The 13293-nt window shown below is 44.2% G+C and overlaps 1 long non-coding RNA gene across 1 annotated transcript; it reads left to right on the forward strand.

The window, feature by feature from the left end:
- Positions 1-602: 602 nt before the first annotated feature.
- Positions 603-12471, forward strand: LOC120411954. Its single transcript, XR_005604566.1, has 2 exons — positions 603-767; positions 11986-12471. It is a non-coding gene; the product is annotated as an uncharacterized LOC120411954 (long non-coding RNA).
- Positions 12472-13293: the final 822 nt, after the last annotated feature.

Genomic DNA, 13293 nt, shown 5'->3' on the forward strand with positions numbered 1-13293 from the left:
TAAGGAAACACTGGCTCGCACCAAAAATGCCAAAAATTTGTATCTGACTTACAGCCAGTGCAGTGACCTGTTCAGGTTCCTTAGTGTTTTCCATGTGGCTGTGGATTGGGAAGGGGGTTATTTTTGCACATTGACAAAATGGCAGTTTGTTGCTTTAGAGCAAACCTTGCAGCCAGGGACATGAGAGTAAAAAGAGGAGAAAGTCTTGTTTGCCTGTCTTAAAAAACAAAACTTTTCACAGGTAAAGAGCAACCTCTTTAAAAAAAAAGCTAGCATGTCTAGCTGTTTGGAGCTCCATATACCCAAGTAACTCTGAGTCTGTTCATTCAGTTTGACCAGAGGCCTCAGGCGGCTGATATCCCTCTATAATTGTCCATGGCCAGCTTGAGTTTCCTGGCAGATTTTGATTTTTAGTGGGATTTCAAGGGTCCTGGTGCAGCAGCCTCCTCTGGTTGCAGAGGTGATGGAGGCAGCAGGACAGATCATTGGGCTCTGGTCCAGATTTGGCAAAGAGGCATTGAGCACGTGATGGATCACAGAAGGCTTCCAGATATGTTGGGAATGTGTGAGCAGATTTTGCTCTCCTCTGCTGTATTGGGAGACATCTTGTGCTCCTCCAGTTCTGCCCTTACCGGGTGAAGGGACAGAGGGAGATGTGGCTGGGCGGCGCAAGGGCTGCAGGAGGCGAGAAGGTGGCACTGGGATGGTGGAGACATGCTACACTCTGATGGAAACCAACTTCCAGGGATAAGGAGGTGTTGAAGGAGGTGAGGATATACTGCTGGAAAAGAGCAGAAGTGTTCAGTTGGTGGGTATATGAGAGAATTGTTAAACTGTTTGCAGAAAGGGCAGTTGCACTGTCAGGGAGATTGGGGGGCGCAGGGCTGATTCTGAGGATGGCAGTGAACAAATGGACCAGGCAGAGAAGTCACAGGGAAAAGACAACAAGAGATGGGAAGACAAAAAGGGGTGGGGGGGCAGGGAGAGGCTGAAGCAGCATGTGTGAAACAGGGAACAATTTGGATATGAGAAGAAGAAAAGCAAGGAATTGATAGGGAAAGACAGAAAGAATGAATATGAAACTGTAGCTGCATTTCACAATGATTTTCAGGGGCTGCAGGAGGACTGTGGTCTGTGTCCTCCTGCATCCAGCACTGGCCACATTCCAAACCAGCAGACACACTGGGGACAAATAGGTGTTCGCACAACATCTTCCAGTGTGTTTGTCTGGACACAAGTAATTTCATCTCCACCAAAATCCTATACTGCACTCTCATCAGTCTCCTTGTCAGTTTTATGCTTATGCAGTATACAACACCCCAAACCATCAACATCTCCATTTCAAGTATGTATTGGCATAAACATGGATCTAGTCAAGAGATTAGTGCAATATTTGATTTGCTAAAAAGGCTTAACAACTCCTAGTGTTTTCATATTGAGCTTTAAGGTCTGTATTTTAAACCAAAGAGGAACACCAGTACAATTTTCATTAATAAAATGCCAGATTAAATGGGTTGCTACTGGTAAGGAGAGAAATGCAAGAGATATGCTTTTATTTTTTTTATATACTTATTCTAAAATTGACCTGACAGCTTCTAGCTATTCCTTGGTGACAGATTTCAAACTATTCAAACAGATAATTTTCAGCTCCAGCATTTCTCTTTGGAACTTTATGCAAAAAAATTTCCACGATATTTAGCATGTCAAAGGCTGTCTAACAGCTCGAAGCCTTGCTTGTAAAATACATGCACACAAAAATGTAACAAGGATGTGTTTTGGCAATAAGCTTAAATTTCAAAGAAATGTGCCAGTACCTTGATTAATTAAAGACAACCCAAGTGTTACCTCCAGCCTGCACTGGTACTTCATTAAGCAGCCTAATTGATACTAGGACATACTGAAACAAGAGAGGTATTTTGGAATTTCAGTTACTAAGGGAAACCTAAGTGCTGTCTGTTAAATGCTTTGGCCTCCTTTTCTTGTAGAAAATGTGCTTTATAACTTCCCCATATGCTCCTGCTGTTCTCTCCCTGATGGATGTTGCTATGGAAGCAAACTGGGGAAAAAAAATCAAACAGCTAATAATGTTTCTGCAAATGATTGCACAGGTAGAGATGAAAAGTACAGATGACAGAAGTTAGTTAAGCAGGGGATTTGAGCTGCAGCAACAATTTGAGGCCAAAAATCAAAACACACATACTTTGCTTTCTTTCCTCTTTGTACAGATTAAGTGAAATTTCAGATCTTTGCAGGCTGTTGGGGTTTATTTTACCCTTTATTGAGTAAATACATTCAGAAATTTGGCCCTAAAACACTGAATGCCCTAAAACACTGAATAAAATACTAAAATAATAAAATGATGGAGGTTTAGAAGGAGAACAGCAGGGCTGGGTACACTGCTAGTGGGTGGGACAGCCTTGAAGGACATAGGTCCCTTGAAGCTATGGGATAAAGAACTTCTGTCTTTCACTCAAATTAGAAGTTGTTCTTCAGTTCTGTATCATATTTGAATATCATTATAGCAACAGGGGTGGATGCACATACTGGATGTTGGAAGGACAAACCTGTGGCATGACTTTTTTATACTCCTTCAAAGGAGTAATAAGCTTTCTGATATAAAGTACACACCTGAGAAGCGTATGTGAGTGAGCAAATGCACCAGCATGTTGATATAGAGCATCTAGTTAAGTACTGAAAATGAGAATACAGAGAGCCAAGGAGTGAGAGTGATACAGCTCACACCTGGCATTGCTCAGGCTGCCGGCCAAGGCCAGCCAGGTTGGCTGGTGTCTCCAGGGCACAGAATAGGTAGCTACTCTATTTATTGCTTGCTTGCTTTTCAATCATGTTGGCTGCTGCTCACCCTGACTCTGTGACATTGAACTTTTCTTTAGCTTTTCTGAGTCTTAGATAAACTTACACACATGGATCCGCTTCAATCTGGCTTATGCTGCCTGGTTCTGTGTCCAGGCATCCATTCCTCTCTGCTAATAGCTTACAGCCTGTGGTTTCTTCCCCAGCCCCCTTTAGACATGTTTTAATGTGCTGCTGCACCCCGTGCATGCTCTGGGATGCAGCAGATGGCTGCAGACCTCCTCTGGCCTAGAGCTTGGTCCCCATGAGGCCTCCTGAGCCCATGCTGACACATGAGGACGGGCAGAGGGCACACTGTCAGCAGACATTTAAATAGAGACCACTAGTCTCATTTCACCATCATTTAAAATTATTTTGGGTGCTGCTGCACACCATAATGCAGCATGTATTATTGATGGTAGCATGGGGCTGGCACATGCTGAGAGCTAGGGTCCTTCCTCCTGGAGGAGGTCTGTGCTGATCACCTTGCTCTACACGTAGCTTTTCACTGCAGATGCTGCCAAGCAGAGGTTCATGTCTCGTGTCTCATGTACTAAATCAGAGCCCCAACCATGTTTAATTTTAAGAAATGTCCCCCTTCTGCCAAATCTCCTTATGAAACATTTAATGAAAATGACACATCCTGTCAAAACTTTATGGTGCAAACTTTTTAACCACTTGTAATCAGGAGATAGATTTCAAGCAAAGGAAACTTTGCTTTGAAATTTCAACTCATCCACCCAGCTATGTGTGGGCCAAGTGCCTAAATGCCTGAATGACTCCATCATACCCGTGTGTGCTACCCCATGGCACAAGGATGAAGACAAACAACAATCAAAAGATTCAAGGATGCATTAAAGCCAAATGTAGCCCATACACACCTAGAAGACACTGGAACACAAGCACAGGTAAAGGTGCACAAGTGTGGTCCATAACCCCAACACATACGTCTTGGCACAAAATTTGACCAGCCATTTCGGGAATGGGGCATGAATCACCTAATTCAGGCAGCCTTATTTGTGTTAGCAGTCCAACAAGTGACAAAGTTCTGGGGAGAGGCTGGATCCCAACTCTATAAATTCATAGCATTGGTGTTCCATCACCACTCCCTTGCTTAGTGAAGGCGCATGCCAAGGTCCCTGTACATTCTTCTGCTGATGTGTCTCACTTTCATACAACGTATATATACAAAGACATAAATAGCTTTCTACCTCTAAAACTGGATTAAAAACAAGTTTTCCAGCTTTTGGCTGGGGTTACAAACTGCACTGTCCTGCTCCTGGATATGTGACAGCCCTGACTTGACTGCAGAAGACATCTGATTTAGGCTATCCCATCCTCTCACACTGCTCTTGAGGGAAAAGAATCCCTTTTCTCTCCAAAAGGTAAAACTTTCCAACCACTTCCTCTGATTATTTTATCTTTTTCTGCCGTCTCTGTGTGTTCTTGGAAGGAGGGACAGTGCACTGCATGCAGCCATAGTCACTTGGTATTCAGGGGAAGTTCAGAGTTAGTGAGGCGCCTCTAGAGCAGCTGCAAAGGGCCTAATATAAATATGAAGAGCTGCCGAGATTCATGATTGCACCTGGCTGTCCTGCTGCTTTACAGCCATTACAAATTAATTCTTTCTGCATGTGAGCAACTAAGTCAAGTCACTTAAACTGGTGGCCTCCTGCTGTCCTCTTAGGAAAAGAAATCGATGATTTGCACTGCAGAGACCTAGTCTCATGCCAAGGGAGCCACTAGCTACTTTGCTGTGCCTTTCCGTGACTGTTGGAGCAAGACAGGGAAGAAACTTCAGTTTAAATTTCAGCTCCTGTATAACCCTGGATAAGGTTCAGTTACAGTCTCTGGACCAGCGTTCCTTGGGCACACGAAGGGAGCATGCGGATCTGCTCCCTCGCCCTGGTAGAGCTCCAAGCACAGCAGTGCAGAGGAAACAACTGTGTATTTTTCTGTTGGCTTCACTGGAGCATGCTGGCTGCAGCTGGAACGGCAGGGAAAAGAGAGCAGAGCCTGTTTGGGAAGGGACATTGTTGAAAATGGCAAAAGCTGCTGAAGAAGCTGCTGCTGAATGCCCGGGCCACATGTCCCTGAAGCCCCTGTGCTGCAGGTGTAAACTCCAGCTCCCACAGGTAGCTCTGAGCTGCACAGCCATGCTGCCCTCAGGAGTGAACTGCGCCTCCCATGTGGTGCTGAAGGACAGATCACCCTCTTTTGCTTTCCGGAGTGTCTGATTTATGGACACACAGATCCCAAGCACTGCAGAGGCCCTGTGCAGCATGGCAGTGTTTTGTGGTGCAGTATGTCTAATTCCTGTAATGTATGCAAAGCTCTCAAAATGCTAACTTTTTATTTCAATCTGTGAAAGAGAAATATATTCTCTCTTGGGCTGGCGACATTATTATCAGAGTTAATACCATCAGAGAGAAATGTCTCATATGTTTCTGTCCTATGCTGTATTCCTGGGCATTCTACTGGAGGGGAAGATCCTCCAGCTGTCCTGAGACCCAAGAGGGCCCTGTTGCCCCTCTGAACATCACTAAAAATCAATCCCTCTTCAAAGTAGGCCAAGAGTGAAGTGTTTTCTAGGTTAGTTTGCACCAATTCACCATACATTTCTGCTCCATCAAACACACCTGTAGAGAACATCAGTGGCAAGAAACCAAAGGGGATGAGGAAAGAGTGATGTAGGGTTGGATGGCTCTACTGAGGCCTAGGCTGCGGAGTCAGGACTCAGTTACTCACTTGACATGATCTGTGATCTGAATACCACACTTTGAAATAGGGGTAGAGTCCAGGCTGACACCTTAGGCATTACCCAGCCCTTCTTCCTTGCCAAGACAGAATCAGGTCCACCTGAGACATTCCTGGTTGACATTTAGAAGATTTTTTAGTGTCCTAATATCTCATTAAATGACTGTCTAATATGCTTGAACAATCTACATCCCTATATTTGCTATTTAGGACGTATTACTGGCCAATGGTTCAGCTGTGTCAGTACTACAGAGTCAAGAAGCCAGAATGTCCCACTTCCCAGGGAACAAGGCTAGTTCACCAAATAGGGCCACCACCTGTGTCCTGCCAAGAAGAGGACTGGAGGTGTTGGTGGAAGCCCCTCAAGCCTCACATTGGTTCACCACACCCTTGGTAGCTGGGCAGTGTTAAGTGTCCTTTATGTTCCCCTCTGGAGTTGCTGTGTTCCCTACAAAAGCCAAGGAGAGACAGAGAAGGGTCTCAATCAATTTGTTCTTAAATGGCCCTAAATAGCCTGCAGCCTTCCCCACCCAGTGCTGGGGTCTGGCTGCTCAGCGTGGCAGTGCCTTCACCTGCCTCTGGGATTCAACAGAGCAGACCTCACTTGAAGGAAAGAAATGTGAAATTGAATATCAGCAGAAGATTTGATGGTATATCCATCCAAGCATTATGGACCTGACTGAGTACACAGTGCTACACATACACATATGTGCTTGTTGCTTTTTAATGCCTGTGGCAATCACATTTTTGCTCGACCCAAGTTTCCTTTATTTGCAAAAGTAAAAATGCTATTATTGCTGACCATAAAATTATGCAGCCCTTTTATACACAGCTATAGGAGTTGAAGTGCTCCACTGATTTTCAAGCATGCAATTGAGGATTTGTGTGCAAACAGTGCATAAATATGTACTTTCATTACTCAGATGTAGTTTGCCTGTCAAATCTGGATGAATTTGCTGTTTTTGCAAAAGTGGTCACCGTAGAAGCTTTCCCAAGAATCCCCAGCAGTAAAAAAATCCACATTCTGTGTCTTGTCTGAATAAGCAATTTTTTCATCTCTTAATCTTCTTTAATGGAATTGTATAAAACAGGCTGTAGTGAATTTTGCTGCAACATTTTGCTGCAACAAGAAATCCCAAAATCATTAAAGAAATTCCCTATGACTTTCAAAGAGGAATCATCCTTCTTTTTCAAGTACTTCATCAAATTAAGACCAGACTCTGCCATCTGCCTAAGAACAGTTTCTGTGTGTTGATTTAATAAACATATTACGGTACAAAACTGAAGAGAATTAGGATAAATACTAAGATATGTATATATTTATACTAAGATCTATATATTGAAAGCACACCCCAAATCCACACACTTACAGTCTTCTTTGATTTTCCTGGCTCCAGTATAGCTGTGAGTCAAAATTTAAACTGGAGCTCTGTGGAGGCCAGTGGGCCTACAGACCAAAGGCGTCCATTGGTGGGACTGTCCCTAAGTCCAGAGATGCTCCCAGGTGAGGGCAACCAAAAGACTTCCCCCAGGACGCTCTGCCCTGTTATGTTAATATATCCCAGTCCTGCTTCCCTGGTTGGCTGTTGGCCTCCCCACCCCTTTGTACCTTATATGTCCCTGCCCTAGAAAGGTTCTCCACTCCATGTTCCCCCATTGGCCCTTGCCCCATCACCACTCCCCCAGAGCTCCCTATTGGCTTCCATTCCCTAGTCCAGCCCGTGTACCGCCCCTGTGCCCTCAGATCCTTGATCTCTGTTGCTCTTTCTGTGCTCCCCTATATAAACCTGGACTCTCCCCTATTCCCCATCTTTGTCCCTGGACCTCTTCACGCGTGTGGCTGGAATAAACCTCCCCTGTGGAACCCCATATGGAGAACCTTCCTGCCTTCTTTGTCGTCAGTTCATCCTTAGCTATCCGGTGTGGTGTGCGTGTGTGGTGGCCTCGCTGAGTGGAGACGCTTTTGGGAAGGTCGCGGCACTTTACCATCCAGCACCGTGCTGCAACAAGAGCTCATGCTCCTTTTTAAGGATGGAGCATTTTATATAGCATTGAACACAGCATAGCAGAAAAATATACATTGTTAAGGGCCTGGACTTGTATTCTCACTTGCATTATGGAAACAGGATAATAAAGAGCTGAGGAGATGGATCTTGTAGGAATTTTTCGGTTAAGGCAAGATGGTTGGGGTTCTTTTTGTTGTTTTTTTTGTTGTTTTTTTTTCTGTGCTATTTATTAATAGGAAAATTCCTAATACTAACATGGTACAGCTACTTCTGTCTCATGGAGATATGCAGTTGGAGGTTTTTCCTTACTTCTGACTAGGATGCAATGTTACTGCTCCATTTAAATTTAGTGTTCCATTTGTATGACTGTAGGGGGATTAAAAAAATCCTGTTGAGAAATGATTAATGGTCAAGTCACAGCGATGAAATAAAAAACTAAAACTAATTAATTCATTATCTTGCTCTAACTCCCCAAATGACTGTATCAATTGCAGCCTAATTCCTAATGACTGGGACAAAGAGGTGACATGTATCCTTGGAAGAGCTGAGGGACAAACCTTTTTGTATTCCACTAGATTTCCCTGAATATTCTTGCTCAGAAGGCAGAGCTCAGCAGTAAAAAAGAACATAGTGCTTTTGAGCTGCAGCAGTAAGATTTTTTCTTGAGTTAGCTGATGACCTTACCTATTCACTCCATCCCCTCTCAGACTTCAGAGCACTGAGTTCAACACACATGACATTTGTATAATACTTCTCACTGAATAAATGTGCTGTTAAGCATGTTGCTCAGGTTTCCATGTCTCTTTACAAAGCTATTGCCTGCCTGTGAAAAGCAGTCTGCCTTCATCCAGGTGTGCAAGCCATGCCTTGAAAACATCACTCCTTTCTGCCAGTGCCACTTATTTGATGTCATGAACACACAGCATGCTGGGTGCCCTCCCACACCACAGCTATCCCTCCCTCTCCTCTCCAGCTCAGATGAACACATATTGGGACCTTGGACTTACTCAATGCCTCTGAACAGCAAGGTAGAAAAGTCCGACATTTTGCTGGAAGAAACCCAGCACAGAAAAGCTCCAATCACTGAAATTTGCAGCTAAGCAGGCAGAAGTAGGTCAGGCCTGATGCTATTTGCAGACTGCTTTTCCAGGGAGTGGGGAAGAGGCTAATCAGTGCCAGGGGTTAACATAGATGGCTATGATGTCAGCTCACCCGTTCTCAGGGAGGGGTTTGTATTTGACCTCCTCCAGTGATGCCTGCATGCTCTCAGAGCTTATTCTAACATGAAGAGCTACTAAGCTGTTCTTCCCATATGTATTTCACCCTGGCTGCTGTTGGAAAGCCTTGGTCTTTGCATTATTCCTTTCTGCCCCTCTATATCCAAGGAAGACCTACACAGTCTGTATCTCTCTGTTAGGAAGCTGAAGTAATGTTTTATATTTTACATTCAGCAGCCATGTAGAAGTCATGTTTGGGCTCAAGTCTGATTCGATTTAAGACTCAATTTATCTTCATAAAAGAAAGTTTACAGTTGTGCTTTTATATTTGGCATATTATCAAAAGACAGGTGTCCTGCCTGGCATTCTCAGGGCACTGCTTATTTTCTGAGCATTTTCTGGAACTGTGGCAGTGTTATATCGCTGTTCTGCATTGGGATGTGTCATGGATATAGCAGTGTTTTCCTGGGACACAGCTCACCCTGAAACACCACGAAGCTCTTGTTGCCCTCAGGAGGCAGGATTTTGGTGAGTCTGGACAACATTTTGGCCTGAATAGATTAAAAATGGGTGATTTGTAAATACATGGGTGTTGATTCAGGTGTTAAGAGGAGGTTATTGGGGCTTTGCAAAGAAGAAGATCCAAAATATCAAAGCCATAACCCCCAAGCATGGTTGGCAGATGGGCCATTACCCTTCAAAAATTGCTGCAGTTCTAGTGCTGATACCAACTTCATGCTCTGCTTTGTTTGGTTATATTTTTCTCAGATGTCACTATGGTGTGTGCTTAGATAGGATCTCCTTTCCAGAAAGTTCATTTATGTGGTATTTATAAGGCAGAGACATCTGTCTCTTTCTTTTGTGAGCCTGTGTTCTGGTTTCGATTCAGTGTATTGGGTCCCTTCAGTGCCAAGAAAACACTCTGCTCCTCTCAGGCTGATAAATTCTGCTGATTGCTCTCATTCTGTTTTCTTAAATGAGGAGATATTTTAATATTGCCTTCTTATCCATCAAACCTCTTCTTCATCTCAGGGACTCAGGCAAGTATCTGTTTGGGAAGTGATTTCTTGTAAGTGTTATTTTCTAAAGGTGAACTCCTCCCGGCCACTGCTTTTAATCATATTTTAATGGCAAAGGGCTTGCAGAGGGATTGCATAATCAAAAAGATGGCTTTGCATATCCTCCCAAGAGTTTTGCCACAGTTGGACTCGGCCTGCTTTCCCCATCCCTTGCCTAGCAATCATGGAGAGGAAGGGAAGAAAGAGGATGCTCTTCAAACTGTATGTTCTTCAAGCTCAGGGTTGACTATTCACCCAAAATGTAAAGCAGGAAGCAGTTACTGGAATCTGTGATTCTCATCTCAAGAAGGCACATGTATTTACATTCATAACCACTAAAGGCATTTAATTTCTTGCAGTGAGTCTGTGGTTCACAGTAAATAGCTATTTGTCCTCGTGTCCAGGGAACAATAAGATCGCAAGTGCTTTCTGCTGGTAAGAATCAAACATCTTGCTTTTGTCAGTAGGTCTTTGATATGCAGGAGCAGCCATGGAGACAGTGAAAGCAGCCTTGTACCACTCCTTTGCACCTGGACAGATGAGCAGTAGCAGGCTTTGGTTAGGCAGCCTCCAGAGGCTGGTGACTGCTATTCTTAAACAAGGGAAAAATAATGAGCCTAGGGACAACCAGAAATGTGTTTCAGCACAGTTTGTGTCTGGGTAGCATATACTTTCCTTCTGTCAGGCTCCATTTTAGGCACTTTGAGCAAAACATCTTTTTTTGGTATCGTATTTTCAAGAACATGGTATGTTTGACTCAGGAGCCAGATCCAGTGCTGGCTATTGGTCAGAAATTAGAGAGAGTACAGTTTGTGAATAATCAGTCTTTAACCAATATTTAAAGAAAACTACATTTGTTTCTTAATTTTAGTCCTTTTTGTGTTGGCCAGTGCTGGAGAAAGGGCACCTGGCACCTGGCCCCTGGGAGGTGTTTTGCTCTGTCAGGAGGCATCACTGCATTCAGAGGTGCACCTAAGCAATGTGTCACTCATTCCTCAACACCTCACTATTAGCTGGTGAGGATTAGTGTGACAGATGAACCTGAAATATTTTCTTTTTGCTGCTCTTTTTCAGCCCCACTGCAAATAAAACTCTGAACTTTATTCTTCTCTTAACCCTAAACTTACTATTAACCTTAAATCAACTGTGGCTAAACCACTGGCAGTTTTCCTCTGGCCATTACCCATGCTAAATACTTCTCACAGCTACCATCTCTGAAGTCTCTGCTTCCCGTGTGCAACCCCATTTCAGTCTCACTGCCATGGGTGTACTGGCATTTCTCTTTCAACCCTAACTCTAAACATGGGTTAGGATTCTAAGTTCTCCCAGACTCACATTTGAAAAAAATAAAAAAAAGCAGTCTTTCTTTTCCTCTAGTAATAGAGCTAGAGAAGGATTAGGATTAGGGATAGATATAGAGTAAGGGTCAAAAATGAGTTAGGACTTGGGTTGGGGCTGAGAAGAGAAAAGCTCTTGCTCTGCCTAGGGAACTACAGCTTTTGGAAAGGTTCCTAGTGCTTTTCTCACTACCAAGATCCCCCAGGGAAATCCTTTTCTAGTACCCTGCAAGGAGATGATTATTTCATAAGAAAATGAGGTGGTGCATTCCTGTAAAAATAACTTGTTTCCTGGTTTCGTTCCAAGTACAGATGAAGCACAGACAGATTTATCACATTTCCTTATAAGCCTTCATTTGAATATTGGTCACTTTATTTTAAGCCATTTTTCTTTCTACCGTGCCTCTTTCCTGGCCCCAGGTGTGGACTGCTGAGGAGGACACATGGACAGGGAGCTTGTGCACAGCAGTGCAAGGTGGGTGGAGCAATTCTCTGCTCCCTGACTCTGCGGAGCAGGTTTGTGTCCTGCCTTGCTTGAGCACAACAGGTCTAGTACAATCACACTACACAAGAACCAAATACAGCAGTGGCTGAGATGCTTATGTTGTAATTTCCCTGGGGTGTAAGTATTTGGGGAGTAAAGGTTTCTCTTATGGTACAAAACCCTTCTCTGAGGGTAGTGACTGAGAAAACAACAAATGGAAATGTGAATAGTGTATTAACACAATCACAACAGGCTGCTTCTCTTCCCCCACAGGTGCTGGAGAAAGGAAATCTGAGTGGAGACGGCTGGATTTCTTCCATCTATGTTGCGGTGACCCAGCCCACTGCGGGGCTGGGGCAGCGTGATGCCAATCAATCCCAGCCCATCCTCTGGATCGAGTTTCCCGAAGAGGCAGACTCAGAGGGCGGGTCGAGGGGCGGCTCAGAAGCCTAAGCTGCACCCCCTGGGCGGTGCCCGGGTACAAGCCGCCTCCCCTGGTTCGGGAAAATTCCCGGTTACTGGGTTGTTCACTGGTTCTCTGTTACAACTCCCGCCTCTCGGTTCCCCCCAAAGTGGTTCTTGTTAAATTGTATTCTCCCCCTGGCTTGTAACTCATTGGTTGTTTTCCCCTTTCCCCGCGGTTTTCAAATTCCCTATAAAACTGAGGACAAGCCTCAGTATCCCATCCCATCACATTCCATCCCTTCCGAGCTTCTTCGGGTTGCCAAACTTCTAACAATAAACCTGTTAGGAGCCAGACCAGAACAGCCTCTCTCTTCCTTTGTCTCTGAGCTAATGTGAGCCGATACCATCGGCTCCTGCTGTGTTTCCCTCTGCAAAGAAGCCAGCTAGCTAGCCCAGCCAGCAGCTCTTTTCCTGATCCCGAAGTTGTTTCTGCGACGCACAGAAGTAACGCAGCTGGACTCTCTCTGAGCGGGGGCTCACCAGAGCTCGTGCCTCGAGCAGCAAGAACTGCGTTACATCTACACTGAAGAATAAGTACATAGCCCTGAACCCAGAATGGTGACGTGCTGTAGGCAGTGTTGAAAATCCAGCTATTGCGATATCATATCTGGGTTTTACTTGTTCTCACAGGTCAGCAGACTCTCTGGAGTTTGCAAACAGGCTCACTTGTTTTGGTTTTTTGTTTCTTTCATAATAACCCATATGAGCTCTTTTGTAAATTGCCACTGTGAGTTCTTCCACTTGCATCACAGTTTTTTGATACTTCAGTTCTGAAGTATCATAAAACCTAGATTAATAGTGTAATGGGAATTTGGAGAGCTGTAGCATAAAAGCAGTAGGTGTTCATGAAGCACAATTATAATACTGAGCTAATCAGCACTGCATTCAGCTGACTAAATTCTCATATTTTAAATGACAGTAAAAAATCTCCATGTAAGAAAAATTAAGGATGATGCAAATGCAGGGAAAAGTCAAGGCAAGTTCACTATTTCAGTAGACAATGTGTCAGAGCTGTCCTGTTGGTTAAAGCCAGTACTACTAGTGCACACCATGCTTCCCAGCTCCTGCATGTTTAAAGGCGCAGGAAGGTAACACACAGCTCCTGATTGAGGAATT

The sequence above is a fragment of the Corvus cornix genome, chromosome 1A (assembly GCF_000738735.6).
Source record: "Corvus cornix cornix isolate S_Up_H32 chromosome 1A, ASM73873v5, whole genome shotgun sequence".
Taxonomy (NCBI): domain Eukaryota; kingdom Metazoa; phylum Chordata; class Aves; order Passeriformes; family Corvidae; genus Corvus; species Corvus cornix.